This window comes from Spermophilus citellus (genome assembly GCF_964194105.1).
Source record: "Spermophilus citellus genome assembly, chromosome: 7".
Lineage (NCBI taxonomy): Eukaryota > Metazoa > Chordata > Mammalia > Rodentia > Sciuridae > Spermophilus > Spermophilus citellus.
In genome coordinates this window covers 22472298-22493352 of record NC_138188.1, presented here as the reverse complement: position 1 = coordinate 22493352, position 21055 = coordinate 22472298, and positions in this window count along the sequence as shown.

The window sequence follows — 21055 nt, the reverse complement described above, 5'->3', positions numbered from 1 at the left end:
TCAATAGGAAAAAAAAACATAGAGATAGAACTTGGAACTACTTGATTGTGTCAATTTACAAAGAGCTACCACAAACTGTGTTTGATTTAGAGTTCCAACTACATGTATCCATATAGGAGAAAACAGAGTGAAACCTAAAAATTAAAACTGTTACTGCCAACGAACGGTTTAACCTAGAAGAACGAAATTTGGTGAGCCAAGTGGGATTGGGGTACTGATCATTACCTGAATGTGTCATAAAGATTGGGTGAAAAAATGTGTGCTGAGATTTCAGGAAACTCGTAGTTTTTTGGAAGCTTGGCAACCTCTTTCCATGAAAGTGATGTGCGCCAGTCTCTGCTTAGGGCTACATCAATAGGAAACAAACCATAGAGATAGAACTTGGAACTACTTGATTGTGTCAAGTTTCAAAGAGCTAGCACAAACCGTGTTTGATTTAGTGTTCCAACTACATGTATCCATATAGGAGAAAACAGAGTGAAACCTAAAAATTAAAACTGTTACTGCCAACGAACGGTTTAACCTAGAAGAACGAAATTTGGTGAGCCAAGTGGGATTGGGTACTGACCATTACCTGAAAGTATTATCAAGATTGGGTGAAAAAATATGTGCTGAGATTTCAGGAAACTCGTAGTTTTTTGGAAGCTTGGCAACCCCTTTCCATGAAAGTGATTTGCGCCAATCTCTGCTTAGGGCTACATCAATAGGAAACAAACCATAGAGGTAGAACTTGGAACTACTTGGTTGTGTCAAGTTTCAAAGAGCTAGCACAAACTGTGTTTGATTTAGTGTTCCAACTACATGTATCCATATATGAGAAAACAGAGTGAAACCTAAAAATTAAAACTGTTACTGCCAACGAACGCTTTAATCTAGAAGAACGAAATTTGGTGAGCCAAGTGTGATTGGGGTACTGATCATTACCTGAAAGTGTCATCAAGATTGGATGAAAAAATGTGTGCTGAGATTTCAGGAAACTCGTAGTTTTTTGGAAGCTTGACAACCCCTTTCCATGAAAGTGATTTGCGCCAGTCTCTGCTTAGGGCTACATCAATAGGAAACAAACCATAGAGATAGAACTTGGAACAACTTGATTGTGACAAGTTTCAAAGAGCTAGCACAAACCATGTTTGATTTAGAATTCCAACTACTTGTATCCATATAGGAGAAAACAGAGTGAAACCTAAAAATTAAAACTGTTACTGCCAACGAACGGTTTAACCTAGAAGAACGAAATTTGGTGAGCCAAGTGGGATTGGGGTACTGATCATTACCTGAAAGTGTCATCAAGATTGGGTGAAAAAATGTGTGCTGAGATTTCATGAAACTCGTAGTTTTTTGGAAGCTTGGGAACCCCTTTCCATGAACGTGATTTGCGCCAGACTCTGCTTAGGGCTATAACAATAGGAAAAAAAAAAACATAGAGATAGAACTTGGAACTAATTGATTGTGTCAAGTTACAAAGAGCTAGCACAAACTGTGTTTGATTTAGAGTTCTAACTACATGTATCCATATAGGAGAAAACAGAGTGAAACCTAAAAATTAAAACTGTTACTGCCAACGAACGGTTTAACCTAGAAGAATGAAATTTGGTGAGCCAAGTGGGATTGGGGAACTGATCATTACCTGAAAGTGTCATCAAGATTGGATGAAAAAATGTGTGCTGAGATTTCAGGAAACTCGTAGTTTTTTGGAAGCTTGGCAACCCCTTTCTATGAAAGTGATTTGCGCCAGTCTCTGCTTAGGGCTACATCAATATGAAACAAAAAATAGAGATAGAACTTGGAACTACTTGGTTGTTTCAAGTTTCAAAGAGCTAGCACAAACCGTGTTTGATTTAGAGTTCCAACTACATGTATACATATAGGAGAAAACAGAGTGAAACCTAAAAATTAAAACTGTTACTGCCAACGAAGAGTTTTACCTAGAAGAACGAAATTTGGTGAGCCAAGTGGGATTGGGGTACTGATCATTACCTGAAAGTGTCATGAAGATTTGGTGAAAAAATGTGTGCTGAGATTTCAGGAAACTCGTTATTTTTTGGAAGCTTGGCAACCCCTTTCCATGAAAGTGATTTGTGCCAGTCTCTGCTTAGGGCTACATCAATAGGAAACAAACCATAGAGATAGAACTTGGAACTACTTGATTGTGCCAAGTTTCAAAGAGCTAGCACACACCGTGTTTGATTTAGGTTCCAACTACATGTATCCATATAGGAGAAAACAGAGTGAAACCTAAAAATTAAAACTGTTACTGAAAAACGAACGGTTTAACCTAGAAGAACGAAATTTGGTGAGCCAAGTGGGATTGGGGTACTGATCATTACTGGAATGTGTCATCAAGATTGGGTGAAAAAATGTGTGCTGAGATTTCAGGAAACTCGTAGTTTTTTGGAAGCTTGGCAACCACTTTCCATGAAAGTGATTTGCGCCAGTCTCTGCTTAGGGCTACATCAATAGAAAACAAACAATAGTGATAGAACTTGGAACTACTTTATTGTGTCAAGTTTCAAAGAGCTAGCACAAACCGTGTTTGATTTCGAGTTCCAACTACATGTATCCATATAGGAGAAAACAGAGTGAAACCTAAAAATTAAAACTATTACTGCCAACGAACGGTTTAACCTAGAAGAACGAAATTTTTTGAGCCAAGTGGGATTGGGTACTGACCATTACCTGAAAGTATTATCAAGATTGGGTGAAAAAATGTGTGCTGAGATTTCAGGAAACTCGTAGTTTTTTGGAAGCTTGGCAACCCCTTTCCATGAAAGTGATTTGCGCCAATCTCTGCTTAGGGCTACATCAATAGGAAACAAACCATAGAGATAGAACTTGGAACTACTTGGTTGTGTCAAGTTTCAAAGAGCTAGCACAAACCGTGTTTGATTTAGAGTTCCAAGTACATGTATCCATATAGGAGAAAACAGAGTGAAACCTAAAAATTTAAACTGTTACTGCCAATGAACAGTTTAACCTAGGAGAACGAAATTTGGTGAGCCAAGTGGGATTGGGGTACTGATCATTACCTGAAAGTGTCATCAAGATTGGTTGAAAAAATGTGTGCTGAGATTTCAGGAAACTCGTAGTTTTTGGAAGCTTGGGAACCCCTTTCCATGAACGTGATTTGCGCCAGTCTCTGCTTAGGGCTATATCAATAGGAAAAAAAAAACCTAGAGATAGAACTTGGAACTACTTGATTGTGTCAAGTTACAAAGTGCTAGCACAAACTGTGTTTGATTTAGAGTTCCAACTACATGTATCCATATAGGAGAAAACAGAGTGAAACCTAAAAATTAAAACTGTTACTGCCAACGAACGGTTTAACCTAGAAGAACAAAATTTGGTGAGCCAAGTGGGATTGGGGTCCTGATCATTACCTGAAAGTGTCATCAAGATTGGGTGAAAAAATGTGTGCTGAGATTTCAGGAAACTAGTAGTTTTTTGGAAGCTTGGCAACCCCTTTCCATGAAAGTGATTTGCGACAGTCTCTGCTTATGGCTACATCAATAGGAAACAAACCATAGAGATAGAACTTGGAACTACTTTATTGTGTCAAGTTTCAAAGAGCTAGCACAAACCGTGTTTGATTTAGAGTTCCAACTACATGTATCCATATAGGAGAAAACAGAGTGAAACCTAAAAATTAAAACTGTTACTGCCAAAGATCGGTTTAACCTAGAAGAAAGAAATTTGGTGAGAAAAGTGGGATTGGGGTACTGATCATTACCTGAAAGTGTCATCAAGATTGGGTGAAAAAATGTGTGCTGAGATTTCAGGAAACTCGTAGTTTTTTGAAAGCTTGGCAACCTCTTTCCATGAAAGTGATTTGCGCCAGTCTCTGCTTAGGGCTACATCAATAGGAAACAAACCATAGAGATAGAACTTGGAACTACTTGATTGTGACAAGTCTCAAAAAGCTAGCACAAACCGTGTTTGATTTAGAGTTCCAACTACATGTATCCATATAGGAGAAAACAGAGTGAAACCTAAAAATTAAAACTGTTACTGCCAACGAACGGTTTAACCTAAAAGAATGAAATTTGGTGAGCCAAGTGGGATTGGGGTACTGATCATTACCTGAAAGTGTCATCAAGATTGGTTGAAAAAATGTGGGCTGAGATTTCAGGAAACTCGTAGTTTTTTGGAAGCTCGGCAACCCCTTTCCATGAACGTGATTTGCGCCAGTCTCTGCTTAGGGCTATATCAATAGGAAAAAAAAACATAGAGATAGAACTTGGAACTACTTGATTGTGTCAGTTTACAAAGGGCTAGCACAAACTGTGTTTGATTTAGAGTTCCAACTACATGTATCCATATAGGAGAAAACAGAGTGAAACCTAAAAATTAAAACTGTTACTGCCAACGAACGGTTTAACCTAGAAGAACGAAATTTGGTGAGCCAAGTGGGATTGGAGTACTGATCATTACCTGAAAGTGTCATGAAGATTGGGTGAAAAAATGTGTGCTGAGATTTGAGGAAAATCAGAGTTTTTTGGAAGCTTGGCAACCCCTTTCCATGAAAGTGATTTGCGCCTGCGTCTGCTTAGGTCTACATCAATAGGAAACCAACCATAGAGATAGAACTTGGAACTACTTTATTGTGCCAAGTTTCAAAGAGCTAGCACAAACCCTATTTGATTTAGACTTCCAATTCCATATATCCATAGAGGAGAAAACAGAGTGAAACCTAAAAATTAAAACTGTTACTGCCAACGAACGGTTTAACCTAAAAGAATGAAATTTGGTGAGCCAAGTGGGATTGGGGTACTGATCATTACCTGAAAGTGTCATCAAGATTGGGTGAAAAAATGTGTGCTGAGATTTCAGGAAACTCGTAGTTTTTTGGAAGCTAGGCAACCCCTTTCCATGAAAGTGATTTGCGCCTGTCTCTGCTTAGGGCTACATCAATAGGAAACAAACCATAGAGATAGAACTTGGAACTACTTGATTGTGTCAAGTTTCAAAGAGCTAGCACAAACCGTGTTTGATTTAGAGTTCCAAATACATGTATCCATATAGGAGAAAACAGAGTGAAACCTAAAAATTAAAACTGTTACTGCCAACGAACGGTTTAATCTAGAAGAACGAAATTTGGTGAGAAAAATGGGATTGGTGTACTGATCATTACCTGAAAGTGTCATCAAGATTGGGTGAAAAAATGTGTGCTGAGATTTCAGGAAACTCGTAGTTTTTTGGAAGCTTGCCAACCCCTTTCCATGAAAGTGATTTGCGCCAGTCTCTGCTTAGGGCTACATCAATAGGAAACAAACCATAGAGATAGAACTTGGAACTACTTGATTGTGTCCAGTTTCAAAGAGCTAGCACAAACCGTGTTTGATTTAGAGTTCCAACTACATGTATCCATATAGGAGAAAACAGAGTGAAACCTAAAAATTAAAACTGTTACTCCCAACGAACGGTTTAACCTAGAAGAACGACATTTGGTGAGCCAAGTGGGATTGGGTACTGATCATTACCTGAAAGTGTCATCAAGATTGGGTGAAAAAATGTGTGCTGAGATTTCAGGAAACTCGTAGTTTTTTGGAAGCTAGGCAACCCCTTTCCATGAATGTGATTTGCGCCAGTCTCTGCTTAGGGCTACATCAATAGGAAACAAACCATAGAGATAGAACTTGGAACTACTTGATTGTGTCAAGTTTCAAAGAGCTAGCACAAACCGTGTTTGATTTAGAGTTCCAAATACATGTATCCATATAGGAGAAAACAGAGTGAAACCTAAAAATTAAAACTGTTACTGCCAACGAACGGTTTAATCTAGAAGAACGAAATTTGGTGAGAAAAATGGGATTGGTGTACTGATCATTACCTGAAAGTGTCATCAAGATTGGGTGAAAAAATGTATGCTGAGATTTCAGGAAACTCGTAGTTTTTTGGGAGCTTGCCAACCCCTTTCCATGAAAGTGATTTGCGCCAGTCTCTGCTTAGGGCTACATCAATAGGAAACAAACCATAGAGATAGAACTTGGAACTACTTGATTGTGTCAAGTTTCAAAGAGCTAGCACAAACCGTGTTTGATTTAGAGTTCCAACTACATGTATGCATATAGGAGAAAACAGAGTGAAACCTAAAAATTAAAACTGTTACTGCCAATGAACGGTTTAACGTAGAAGAACGAAATTTGGTGAGCCAAGTGGGATTGGGGTACTGATCATTACCTGATAGTGTCATCAACATTGGGTGAAAAAATGTGTGCTGAGATTTCAGGAAACCCAGTTTTTTGGAAGCTTGGCAACCCCTTTCCATTAAAGTGATTTGCGCCAGTCTCTGCTTAGGGCTACATCAATAGGAAACAAACCATAGAGATAGAACTTGGAACTACTTGATTGTGTCAAGTTTCAAAGAGCTAGCACAAACCTTGTTTGATTTCGAGTTCCAACTACATGTATCCATATAGGACTAAAAAGAGTGAACCTAAAAATTAAAACTGTTACTGACAATGAACGGTTTAACCTAGAAGAACGAAATTTGGTGAGCCAAGTGGGATTGGGGTACTGATCATTACCTGAAAGAGTCTTCAAGATTGGGTGAAAAAATGTGTGCTGATATTTCAGGAAACTCGTAGTTTTTTGGAAGCTTGGCAACCCCTATTAATGAAAGTGCTTTGCATCTATCTCTGCTTAGGGCTACATCAATAGGAAACAAACCATAGAGATAGAACTTGGAACTACTTGATTGTGTCAAGTTTCTAAGAGCTAGCACAAACCGTGTTTGATTTAGAGTTCCAACTACATGTATCCATATAGGAGAAAACAGAATGAAACCTAAAAATTAAAACTGTTACTGCCAAGGAACGATTTAACCTAGGAGAACGAAATTTGGTGAGCCAAGTGGGATTGGGGTACTGATCATTACCTGAAAGTGTCATCAAGATTGGGTGAAAAAATGTGTGCTGAGATTTCAGGAAACTCAGTTTTTTGGAAGCTTGGCAACCCCTTTCCATGAAAGTGATTTGCGCCAGTCTCTGCTTAGGGCTACATCAATAGGAAAGAAACCATAAAGATAGAACTTGGAACTACTTGATTGTGTCAAGTTTCAAAGAGCTAGCACAAACCTTGTTTGATTTCGAGTTCCAACTACATGTATCCATATAGGACTAAACAGAGTGAACCTAAAAATTAAAACTGTTACTGACAATGAACGGTTTAACCTAGAAGAACGAAATTTGGTGAGCCAAGTGGGATTGGGCTACTGATCATTACCTGAAAGAGTCTTCAAGATTGGGTGAAAAAAAGTGTGCTGATATTTCAGGAAACTCGTAGTTTTTTGGAATCTTGGCAACCCCGATTAATGAAAGTGCTTTGCATCAGTCTCTGCTTAGGGCTACAACAATAGGAAACAAACCATAGTGGTAGAACTTGGAACTACTTGATTGTGTCAAGTTTCAAAGAGCTAGCGCAAACCGTGTTTGATTTAGAGTTCCAACTACATTTATCCATATAGGAGAAAACAGAGTGAAACCTAAAAATTAAAACTGTTACTGCCAACAAACGATTTAACCTAGAAGAATGAAATTTGGTGAGCCAAGTGGGATTCGGGTACTGATCATTACCTGAAAGTGTCATGAAGATTAGGTGAAAAAATGTGTGCTGAGATTTCAGGAGACTCGTAGTTTTTTGGAAGCTTGGCAACCCCTTTCCATGAAAGTGATTTGCGCCAGTCTCTGCTTAGGGCTACATCAATAGGAAACAAACCATAGAGATAGAACTTGGAACTACTTGATTGTGTCAAGTTTCAAAGAGCTAGCACAAACCGTGTTTGATTTAGAGTTCCAACTACATGTATGCATATAGGAGAAAACAGAGTGAAACCTAAAAATTAAAACTGTTACTGCCAATGAACGGTTTAACGTAGAAGAACGAAATTTGGTGAGCCAAGTGGGATTGGGGTACTGATCATTACCTGAAAGTGTCATCAAGATTGGGTGAAAAAATGTGTGCTGAGATTTCAGGAAACTCAGTTTTTTGGAAGCTTGGCAACCCCTTTCCATTAAAGTGATTTGCGCCAGTCTCTGCTTAGGGCTACATCAATAGGAAAGAAACCATAGAGATAGAACTTGGAACTACTTGATTGTGTCAAGTTTCAAAGAGCTAGCACAAACCTTGTTTGATTTCGAGTTCCAACTACATGTATCCATATAGGACTAAACAGAGTGAACCTAAAAATTAAAACTGTTACTGCCAACGAACGGTTTAACCTAGAAGAACGAAATTTGGTGAGCCAAGTGGGATTGGGGTACTGATCATTACCTGAAAGAGTCTTCAAGATTGGGTGAAAAAATGTGTGCTCATATTTCAGGAAACTCGTAGTTTTTTGGAAGCTTGGCAACCCCTATTAATGAAAGTGCTTTGCACCCATCTCTGCTTAGGGCTACATCAATAGGAAACAAACCATAGAGATAGAACTTGGAACTACTTGATTGTGTCAAGTTTCTAAGAGCTAGCACAAACCGTGTTTGATATAGAGTTCCAACTATATGTATCCATATAGGAGAAAACAGAGTGAAACCTAAAAATTAAAACTGTTACTGCCAACGAACGATTTAACCTAGGAGAACGAAATTTGGTGAGCCAAGTGGGATTGGGGTACTGATCATTACCTGAAAGTGTCATCAAGATTGGGTGAAAAAATGTGTGCTGAGATTTCAGGAAACTCAGTTTTTTGGAAGCTTGGCAAACCCTTTCCATGAAAGTGATTTGCGCGAGTCTCTGCTTAGGGCTACATCAATAGGAAAGAAACCATAGAGATAGAACTTGGAACTACTTGATTGTGTCAAGTTTCAAAGAGCTCGCACAAACCTTGTTTGATTTCGAGTTCCAACTACATGTATCCATATAGGACTAAACAGAGTGAACCTAAAAATTAAAACTGTTACTGACAATGAACGGTTTAACCTAGAAGAACGAAATTTGGTGAGCCAAGTGGGATTGGGGTACTGATCATTACCTGAAAGAGTCTTCAAGATTGGGTGAAAAAATGTGTGCTGATATTTCAGGAAACTCGTAGTTTTTTGGAAGCTTGGCAACCCCTATTAATGAAAGTGCTTTGCATCTATCTCTGCTTAGGGCTACATCAATAGGAAACAAACCATAGAGATAGAACTTGGAACTACTTGATTGTGTCAAGTTTCTAAGAGCTAGCACAAACCGTGTTTGATTTAGAGTTCCAACTACATGTATCCATATAGGAGAAAACAGAATGAAACCTAAAAATTAAAACTGTTACTGCCAAGGAACGATTTAACCTAGGAGAACGAAATTTGGTGAGCCAAGTGGGATTGGGGTACTGATCATTACCTGAAAGTGTCATCAAGATTGGGTGAAAAAATGTGTGCTGAGATTTCAGGAAACTCAGTTTTTTGGAAGCTTGGCAACCCCTTTCCATGAAAGTGATTTGCGCCAGTCTCTGCTTAGGGCTACATCAATAGGAAAGAAACCATAAAGATAGAACTTGGAACTACTTGATTGTGTCAAGTTTCAAAGAGCTAGCACAAACCTTGTTTGATTTCGAGTTCCAACTACATGTATCCATATAGGACTAAACAGAGTGAACCTAAAAATTAAAACTGTTACTGACAATGAACGGTTTAACCTAGAAGAACGAAATTTGGTGAGCCAAGTGGGATTGGGCTACTGATCATTACCTGAAAGAGTCTTCAAGATTGGGTGAAAAAAAGTGTGCTGATATTTCAGGAAACTCGTAGTTTTTTGGAAGCTTGGCAACCCCGATTAATGAAAGTGCTTTGCATCAGTCTCTGCTTAGGGCTACAACAATAGGAAACAAACCATAGTGGTAGAACTTGGAACTACTTGATTGTGTCAAGTTTCAAAGAGCTAGCGCAAACCGTGTTTGATTTAGAGTTCCAACTACATTTATCCATATAGGAGAAAACAGAGTGAAACCTAAAAATTAAAACTGTTACTGCCAACAAACGATTTAACCTAGAAGAACGAAATTTGGTGAGCCAAGTGGGATTCGGGTACTGATCATTACCTGAAAGTGTCATGAAGATTAGGTGAAAAAATGTGTGCTGAGATTTCAGGAGACTCGTAGTTTTTTGGAAGCTTGGCAACCCCTTTCCATGAAAGTGATTTGCGCCAGTCTCTGCTTAGGGCTACATCAATAGGAAACAAACCATAGAGATAGAACTTGGAACTACTTGATTGTGTCAAGTTTCAAAGAGCTAGCACAAACCGTGTTTGATTTAGAGTTCCAACTACATGTATGCATATAGGAGAAAACAGAGTGAAACCTAAAAATTAAAACTGTTACTGCCAATGAACGGTTTAACGTAGAAGAACGAAATTTGGTGAGCCAAGTGGGATTGGGGTACTGATCATTACCTGAAAGTGTCATCAAGATTGGGTGAAAAAATGTGTGCTGAGATTTCAGGAAACTCAGTTTTTTGGAAGCTTGGCAACCCCTTTCCATTAAAGTGATTTGCGCCAGTCTCTGCTTAGGGCTACATCAATAGGAAAGAAACCATAGAGATAGAACTTGGAACTACTTGATTGTGTCAAGTTTCAAAGAGCTAGCACAAACCTTGTTTGATTTCGAGTTCCAACTACATGTATCCATATAGGACTAAACAGAGTGAACCTAAAAATTAAAACTGTTACTGCCAACGAACGGTTTAACCTAGAAGAACGAAATTTGGTGAGCCAAGTGGGATTGGGGTACTGATCATTACCTGAAAGAGTCTTCAAGATTGGGTGAAAAAATGTGTGCTCATATTTCAGGAAACTCGTAGTTTTTTGGAAGCTTGGCAACCCCTATTAATGAAAGTGCTTTGCACCCATCTCTGCTTAGGGCTACATCAATAGGAAACAAACCATAGAGATAGAACTTGGAACTACTTGATTGTGTCAAGTTTCTAAGAGCTAGCACAAACCGTGTTTGATATAGAGTTCCAACTACATGTATCCATATAGGAGAAAACAGAGTGAAACCTAAAAATTAAAACTGTTACTGCCAACGAACGATTTAACCTAGGAGAACGAAATTTGGTGAGCCAAGTGGGATTGGGGTACTGATCATTACCTGAAAGTGTCATCAAGATTGGGTGAAAAAATGTGTGCTGAGATTTCAGGAAACTCAGTTTTTTGGAAGCTTGGCAAACCCTTTCCATGAAAGTGATTTGCGCGAGTCTCTGCTTAGGGCTACATCAATAGGAAAGAAACCATAGAGATAGAACTTGGAACTACTTGATTGTGTCAAGTTTCAAAGAGCTCGCACAAACCTTGTTTGATTTCGAGTTCCAACTACATGTATCCATATAGGACTAAACAGAGTGAACCTAAAAATTAAAACTGTTACTGACAATGAACGGTTTAACCTAGAAGAACGAAATTTGGTGAGCCAAGTGGGATTGGGGTACTGATCATTACCTGAAAGAGTCTTCAAGATTGGGTGAAAAAATGTGTGCTGATATTTCAGGAAACTCGTAGTTTTTTGGAAGCTTGGCAACCCCTATTAATGAAATTGCTTTGCATCAGTCTCTGCTTAGGGCTACAACAATAGGAAACAAACCATAGAGATAGAACTTGGAACTACTTGATTGTGTCAAGTTTCAAAGAGCTAGCGCAAACCGTGTTTGATTTAGAGTTCCAACTACATGTATCCATATAGGAGAAAACAGAGTGAAACCTAAAAATTAAAACTGTTACTGCCAACAAACGATTTAACCTAGAAGAACGAAATTTGGTGAGCCAAGTGGGATTCGGGTACTGATCATTACCTGAAAGTGTCATCAAGATTAGGTGAAAAAATGTGTGCTGAGATTTCAGGAGACTCGTAGTTTTTTGGAAGCTTGGCAACCCCTTTCCATGAAAGTGATTTGCGCCAGTCTCTGCTTAGGGCTACATCAATAGGAAACAAACCATAGAGATAGAACATGGAACTACTTGATTGTGTCAAGTTGCAAAGAGCTAGCACAAACCGTGTTTGATTTAGAGTTCCAACTACATGTATGCATATAGGAGAAAACAGAGTGAAACCTAAAAATTAAAACTGTTACTGCCAATGAACGGTTTAACGTAGAAGAACGAAATTTGGTGAGCCAAGTGGGATTGGGGTACTGATCATTACCTGAAAGTGTCATCAAGATTGGGTGAAAAAATGTGCGCTGAGATTTCAGGAAACTCAGTTTTTTGGAAGCTTGGCAACCCCTTTCCATGAAAGTGATTTGCGCCAGTCTCTGCTTAGGGCTACATCAATAGGAAAGAAACCATAGAGATAGAACTTGGAACTACTTGATTGTGTCAAGTTTCAAAGAGCTAGCACACACCGTGTTTGATTTAGAGTTCCAACTACATGTATGCATTTAGGAGAAAACAGAGTGAAATCTAAAAATTAAAACTGTTACTGCCAATGAACGGTTTAACGGAGAAGAACGAAATTTAATGAGCCAAGTGGGATTGGGGTACTGATCATTACCTGAAAGTGTCATCAAGTTTGGGTGAAAAAATGTGTGCTGAGATTTCAGGAAACTCGTAGTTTTTTGGAAGCTTGTCATCCCCTTTCCATGAATGAGATTTGCGCCAGTCTCTGCTTAGGGCTACATCAATAGGAAACAAACAATAGAGATAGAACTTGGAACTACTTGAATGTGTCCAGTTTCAAAGAGCTAGTACAAACCGTGTTTGATTTAGAGTTCCAACTACATGTATCCATATAGGAGAAAACAGAGGGAAACCTAAAACTAAAAATTGTTACTGCCAACGAACTGTTTAACCTAGAAGAATGAAATTTGGTGAGCCAAGTGGGATTGGGGTACTGATCATTACCTGAAAGTGTCATCAAGATTGGGTGAAAAAATGTGTGCTGAGATTTCACAAAACTCGTAGTCTTTTGGAAGTTTGGCAACCCCTTTCCTTAATAGTGATTTAGCCAGTCTCTTCTTAGGGCTACATCAATAGGAAGCAAACCATAGAGATAGAACTTGGAACTAGTTGATTGTGTCAAGTTTCAAAGAGCTAGCACAAACCGTGTTTGATTTAGAGTTCCAACTACAGGTATCCATACAGGAGAAAACACAGTGAAACCTAAAAATTAAAACTGTTAATGCCAACAAACGGTTTAACCTAGAAGAAGGAAATTTGGTGAGCCAAGTGGGATTGGGGTACTGATCATTACATGAAAGTTCATCAAAATTGGGTGAAAAAAAGTATGCTGAGATTTCAGGAAACTCGTAGTTTTTTGGAAGTTTGGCAACCCCTTTCCATAAAAGTGATTTAGCCAGTCTCTGCTTAGGACTACATCAATAGGAAACAAACCATAGAGATAGAACTCGGAACTACTTGATTGTGTCAAGTTTCAAAGAACTAGCACAATCCGTGTTTGATTTAGAGTTCCAACTCCATGTATCCATATAGGAGAAAACAGAGTGAAACCTAAAAATTAAAACTGTTACTGCCAACAAACGGTTTAACCTACAAGAACGAAATTTGGTGAGCCAAGTGGGATTGGGGTACTGATCATTACCTAAAAGTGTCATCAAGATTGGCCAAAAAAATGTGTGCTGAGATATCAGGAAACTCGTAGTTTTTGGAAGCTTGGCAACCCCTTTCCATGAATGAGATTTGTGCCAGTCTCTGCTTAGGGCTACATCAATAGGAAACAAACCATAGAGATAGAACTTGGAACTACTTGATTGTGACAAGTTTCAAAGAGCTAGCACAAACCATGTTTGATTTAGAATTCCAACTACTTGTATCCATATAGGAGAAAACAGAGTGAAACCTAAAAATTAAAACTGTTACTGCCAACGAACGGTTTAACCTAGAAGAATGAAATTTGGTGAGCCAAGTGGGATTGGGGTACTGATCATTACCTGAAAGTGTCATCAAGATTGGGTGAAAAAATGTGTGCTGAGATTTCAGGAAACTCGTAGTTTTTTGGAAGCTTGGCAACCCCTTTCCATGAAAGTGATTTGCGCCAGTCTCTGCTTAGGGCTACATCAATAGGAAACAAACCATAGAGATAGAACTTGGTACTACTTGATTGTGCCAAGTTTCAAAGAGCTAGCACAAACCGTGTTTGATTTAGAGTTCCAACTACATGTATCCATATAGGAAAAAACAGAGTGAAACCTAAAAATTAAAACTGTTACTGCAAACGAACGGTTTAACCTAGAAGAACGAAATTTGGTGAGCCAAGTGGGATTGGGGTACTGATCATTACCGGAAAGTGTCATCAAGATTGGGAGAAAAAATGTGTGCTGAGATTTCAGGAAACTCGTAGTTTTTTGGAAGCTTGGCAACCTCTTTCCATTAACGTGATTTGCGCCAGTCTCTGCTTAGGGCTATATCAATAGGAAAAAAAAACATAGAGAGAGAACTTGGAACTACTTGATTGTGTCAATTTACAAAGAGCTAGCACAAACTGTGTTTGATTTAGAGTTCCAACTACATGTATCCATATAGGAGAAAACAGAGTGAAACCTAAAAATTAAAACTGTTACTGCCAACGAACAGTTTAACCTACAAGAACGAAATTTGGTGAGCCAAGTGGGATTGGGGTACTGATCATTACCTGAAAGTGTCATAAAGATTGGGTGAAAAAATGTGTGCTGAGATTTCAAGAAACTTGTAGTTTTTTGGAAGCTTGGCAACCCCTTTCCATGAAAGTGATGTGCGCCAGTCTCTGCTAGGGCTACATCAATAGGAAACTAACCATAGGGATAGAACTTGGAACTACTTGATTGTGCCAAGTTTCAAAGAGCTAGCACAAACCGTGTTTGATTTAGAGTTCCAAATACATGTATCCATATAGGAGAAAACAGAGTGAAACCTAAAAATTAAAACTGTTACTGCAAACGAACGGTTTAACCTAGAAGAACGAAATTTGGTGAGCCAAGTGGGATTGGGGTACTTATCATTACCTGAAAGTGTCATCAAGATTGGATGAAAAAATGTGTGCTGAGATTTCAGGAAACTCGTAGTTTTTTGGAAGCAGGCAACCCCTTTCAATGAATGTGATTTGCGCCAGTCTCTGCTTAGGGCTACATCAATAGGAAACAAACCATAGAGATAGAACTGGAAACTACTTGATTGTGTCACGTTGCAAAGATATAGCACAAACCGTGTTTGATTTAGAGTCCCAACTACGTGTATCCATATATGAGAAAATAGAGTGAAACCTAAAATTTAAAACTGTTACTGCCAACGAACGGTTTAACCTAGAAGAACGAAATTTGGTGAGCCAAGTGGGATTGGGGTACTTATCATTACTGGAAAGTTTCATCAAGATTGGGTGAAAAAATGTGTGCTGACATTTCAGGAAACTCGTAGTTTTTTGGAAGCTTGGCAACCCCTTTCCATGAATGTGATTTGCGCCAGTCTCTGCTTAGGGCTACATCAATAGGAAACAAACCATAGAGATAGAACTTGGAACTACTTGATTGTGTCAAGTTTCAAAGAGCTAGCACAAACCGTGTTTGATTTAGATTTCCAACTACGTGTATCCATATAGGAGAAAACAGAGTGAAACCTAAAAATTAAAACTGTTACTGACAATGAACGGTTTAACCTAGAAGAACGAAATTTGGTGAGCCAAGTGGGATTGGCGTACTGATCATTACCTGAAAGTGTCATCAAGATTGGGTGAAAAAATGTGTGCTGAGATTTCAGGAAACTCGTAGTTTTTTGGAAGCTTGGCAACCACTTTCCATGAAAGTGATTTGCGCCAGTCTCTGCTTAGGGCTACAACAATAGGAAACAAACCATAGAGATAGAACTTGGAACTACTTTATTGTGTCAAGTTTCAAAGACCTAGCACAAACCGTGTTTGATTTAGAGTTCCAACTACATGTATCCATATAGGAGAAAACAGAGTGAAACCTAAAAATTAAAACTGTTACTGCCAACGAACAGTTTAACCTAGAAGAACGAAATTTGGTGAGCCAAGTGGGATTGGGGTACTGATCATTACCTGAAAGTGTCATCAAGATTGGGTGAAAAAATGTGTGCTGAGATTTCAGGAAACTCGTAGTTTTTTGGAAGCTTGGCAAGCTCTTTCCATGAAAGTGATTTGCGCCAGTCTCTGCTTAGGGCTACATCAATACGAAACAAACCATAGAGATAGAACTTGGAACTACTTGATTGTGTCCAGTTTCAAAGAGCTAGCACAAACCGTGTTTGATTTAGAGTTCCAAATACATGTATCCATATAGGAGAAAACAGAGTGAAACCTAAAAATTAAAACTGTTACTGCCAACGAACGGTTTTACTTAGAAGAACGAAATTTGGTGAGCCAAGTGGGATTGGGGTACTGATCATTACCTGAAAGTGTCATCAAGATTGGGTGAAAACATGTGTGCTGAGATTTCAGGAAACTCGTAGTTTTTTGGAAGCTTGGCAACCCCTTTCCATGAACGTGATTTGCGCCAGTCTCTGCTTACGGCTATATCAATAGGAAAAAAAAAAAAAACATAGAGATAGAACTCGGAACTACTTGATTGTGTCAATTTACAAAGACCTAGCACAAACTGTGTTTGATTTAGAGTTCCAACTACATGTATCCATATAGGAGAAAACAGAGTGAAAGCTAAAATTTAAAACTGTTATTGCCAACGTACAGTTTAACCTAGAAAAACGAAATTTGGTGAGCCAAGTGGGATTGGGGTACTGATCATTACCTGAAAGGGTCATCAAGATTGGGTGAAAAAATGTGTGCTGAGATGTCAGGACACTCGTAGTTTTTTGGAAGCTTGGCAACCCCTTTCCATGAAAGTGATGTGCGCCAGTCTCTGCATAGGGCTACATCAATAGGAAACAAACCATAGAGATAGAACTTGGAACTACTTGATTGTGTCCAGTTTCAAAGAGCTAGCACAAACCGTGTTTGATTTAGAGTTCCAACTACATGTATCCATATAGGAGAAAACAGATTGAAACCTAAAAATTAAAACTGTTACTGCAAACGAACGGTTTAACCTAGAAGAACGAAATTTGGTGAGAAAAGTGGGATTGGGGTACTGATCATTACCGGAAAGTGTCATCAAGATTGGGTGAAAACATGTGTGCTGAGATTTCAGGAAACTCGTAGTTTTTTGGAAGCAGGCAACCCCTTTCAATGAATGTGATTTGCGCCAGTCTCTGCTTAGGGCTACATCAATAGGAAACAAACCATAGAGATAGAACTTGGAACTACTTGATTGTGTCAAGTTTCAAAGAGCTAGCACAAACCGTGTTTGATTTAGTGTTCCAACTACATGTATCCATATAGGAGAAAACAGAGTGAAACCAAAAAATTCAAACTGTTACTGCCAAAGAACGGTTTAATCTAGAAGAATGAAATTTGGTGAGCCAAGTGTGATTCGTATACTGATCATTACCTGAAAGGGTCATCAAGATTGGGTGAAAAAATGTGTGCTGAGATTTCAGGAAACTCGTAGTTTTTTGGAAGCTTGGCAACCCCTTTCCATGAAAGTGATTTACGCCAGTCTCTGCATAGGGCTACATCAATAGGAAACAAACCATAGAGATAGAACTTGGAACTACTTTATTGTGTCAAGTTTCAAAGAGCTAGCACAAACCGTGTTTGATTTAGAGTTCCAACTACATGTATCCATATAGGAGAAAACAGAGTGAAACCTAAAAATTAAAACTGTTACTGCCAAAGATCGGTTTAACCTAGAAGAACGAAATTTGGTGAGAAACGTGGGATTGGGGTACTGATCATTACCTGAAAGTGTCATCAAGATTGGGTGAAAAAATGTGTGCTGAGATTTCAGGAAACTCGTAGTTTTTTGGAAGCTTGGCAACCTCTTTCCATGAAAGTGATTTGCGCCAGTCTCTGCTTAGGGCTACATCAATAGGAAACAAACCATAGAGATAGAACTTGGAACTACTTGATTGTGACAAGTCTCAAAAAGCTAGCACAAACCGTGTTTGATTTAGAGTTCCAACTACATGTATCCATATAGGAGAAAACAGAGTGAAACCTAAAAATTAAAACTGTTACTGCCAACGAACGGTTTAACCTAAAAGAATGAAATTTGGTGAGCCAAGTGGGATTGGGGTACTGATCATTACCTGAAAGTGTCATCAAGATTGGGTGAAAAAATGTGGGCTGAGATTTCAGGAAACTCGTAGTGTTTTGGAAGCTTGGCAACCCATTTCCATGAACGTGATTTGCGCCAGTCTCTGCTTAGGGCTATATCAATAGGAAAAAAAAAAACATAGAGATAGAACTTGGAACTACTTGATTGTGTCAATTTACAAAGAGCTAGCACAAACTGTGTTAGATTTAGAGTTCCAACTACATGTATCCATATGGGAGAAAACAGAGTGAAACCTAAAAATTAAAACTGTTACTGCCAACGAACGGTTTAACCTAGAAGAACGAAATTTGGTGAGCCAAGTGGGATTGGGGTACTGATCATTACCAGAAAGTGTCATCAAGATTGGGTGAAAAAATGTGTGCTGAGATTTCAGGAAACTCGTAGTTTTTTGGAAGCAGGCAACCCCTTTCAATGAATGTGATTTGTGCCAGTCTCTGCTTAGGGCTACATCAATAGGAAACAAACCATAGAGATAGAACTTGGAACTACTTGATTGTGCCAAGTTTCAAAGAGCTAGCACAAACCATGTATGATTTAGTGTTCCAACTACATGTATCCATATAGGAGAAAACAGAGTGAAACCTAAAAATTAAAACTGTTACTGCCAACGAACGCTTTAATCTAGAAGAACGAAATTTGGTGAGCCAAGTGTGATTGGAATACTGATCACTACCTGAAAGTGACATCAAGATTGGATGAAAAAATGTGTGCTGATATTTCAGGAAACTCGTAGTTTTTTGGAAGCTTGACAACCCCTTTCCATGAAAGTGATTTGCGCCAGTCTCTGCTTAGAGCTACATCAATAGGAAACAAACCATAGAGATAGAACTTGGAACTACTTGATAGTGACAAGTTTCAAAGAGCTAGCACAAACCATGTTTGATTTAGAATTCCAACTACTTGTATCCATATAGGAGAAAACAGAGAGAAACCTAAAAATTTAAACTGTTACTGCCAATGAACAGTTTAACCTAGGAGAACGAAATTTGGTGAGCCAAGTGGGATTGGGGTACTGATCATTACCTGAAAGTGTCATCAAGATTGGTTGAAAAAATGTGTGCTGAGATTTCAGGAAACTCGTAGTTTTTGGAAGCTTGGGAACCCCTTTCCATGAACGTGATTTGCGCCAGTCTCTGCTTAGGGCTATATCAATAGGAAAAAAAAAACCTAGAGATAGAACTTGGAACTACTTGATTGTGTCAAGTTACAAAGTGCTAGCACAAACTGTGTTTGATTTAGAGTTCCAACTACATGTATCCATATAGGAGAAAACAGAGTGAAACCTAAAAATTAAAACTGTTACTGCCAACGAACGGTTTAACCTAGAAGAACGAAATTTGGTGAGCCAAGTGGGATTGGGGTCCTGATCATTACCTGAAAGTGTCATCAAGATTGGGTGAAAAAATGTGTGCTGAGATTTCAGGAAACTAGTAGTTTTTTGGAAGCTTGGCAACCCCTTTCCATGAAAGTTATTTGTGACAGTCTCTGCTTATGGCTACATCAATAGGAAACAAACCATAGAGATAGAACTTGGAACTACTTTATTGTGTCAAGTTTCAAAGAGCTAGCACAAACCGTGTTTGATTTAGAGCTCCAACTACATGTATCAATATAGGAGAAAACAGAGTGAAACCTAAAAATTAAAACTGTTACTGCCAAAGATCGGTTTAACCTAGAAGAAAGAAATTTGGTGAGAAAAGTGGGATTGGGGTACTGATCATTACCTGAAAGTGTCATCAAGATTGGGTGAAAAAATGTGTGCTGAGATTTCAGGAAACTCGTAGTTTTTTGAAAGCTTGGCAACCTCTTTCCATGAAAGTGATTTGCGCCAGTCTCTGCTTAGGGCTACATCAATAGGAAACAAACCATAGAGATAGAACTTGGAACTACTTGATTGTGACAAGTCTCAAAAAGCTAGCACAAACCGTGTTTGATTTAGAGTTCCAACTACATGTATCCATATAGGAGAAAACAGAGTGAAACTTAAAAATTAAAACTGTTACTGCCAACGAACGGTTTAACCTAAAAGAATGAAATTTGGTGAGCCAAGTGGGATTGGGGAACTGATCATTACCTGAAAGTGTCATCAAGATTGGTTGAAAAAATGTGGGCTGAGATTTCAGGAAACTCGTAGTTTTTTGGAAGCTCGGCAACCCCTTTCCATGAACGTGATTTCCGCCAGTCTCTGCTTAGGGCTATATCAATAGGAAAAAAAAACATAGAGATAGAACTTGGAACTACTTGATTGTGTCAATTTACAAAGAGCTACCACAAACTGTGTTTGATTTAGAGTTCCAACTACATGTATCCATATAGGAGAAAACAGAGTGAAACCTAAAAATTAAAACTGTTACTGCCAACGAACGGTTTAACCTAGAAGAACGAAATTTGGTGAGCCAAGTGGGATTGGGGTACTGATCATTACCTGAATGTGTCATAAAGATTGGGTGAAAAAATGTGTGCTGAGATTTCAGGAAACTCGTAGTTTTTTGGAAGCTTGGCAACCTCTTTCCATGAAAGTGATGTGCGCCAGTCTCTGCTTAGGGCTACATCAATAGGAAACAAACCATAGAGATAGAACTTGGAACTACTTGATTGTGTCAAGTTTCAAAGAGCTAGCACAAACCGTGTTTGATTTAGTGTTCCAACTACATGTATCCATATAGGAGAAAACAGAGTGAAACCTAAAAATTAAAACTGTTACTGCCAACGAACGGTTTAACCTAGAAGAACGAAATTTGGTGAGCCAAGTGGGATTGGGTACTGACCATTACCTGAAAGTATTATCAAGATTGGGTGAAAAAATATGTGCTGAGATTTCAGGAAACTCGTAGTTTTTTGGAAGCTTGGCAACCCCTTTCCATGAAAGTGATTTGCGCCAATCTCTGCTTAGGGCTACATCAATAGGAAACAAACCATAGAGGTAGAACTTGGAACTACTTGGTTGTGTCAAGTTTCAAAGAGCTAGCACA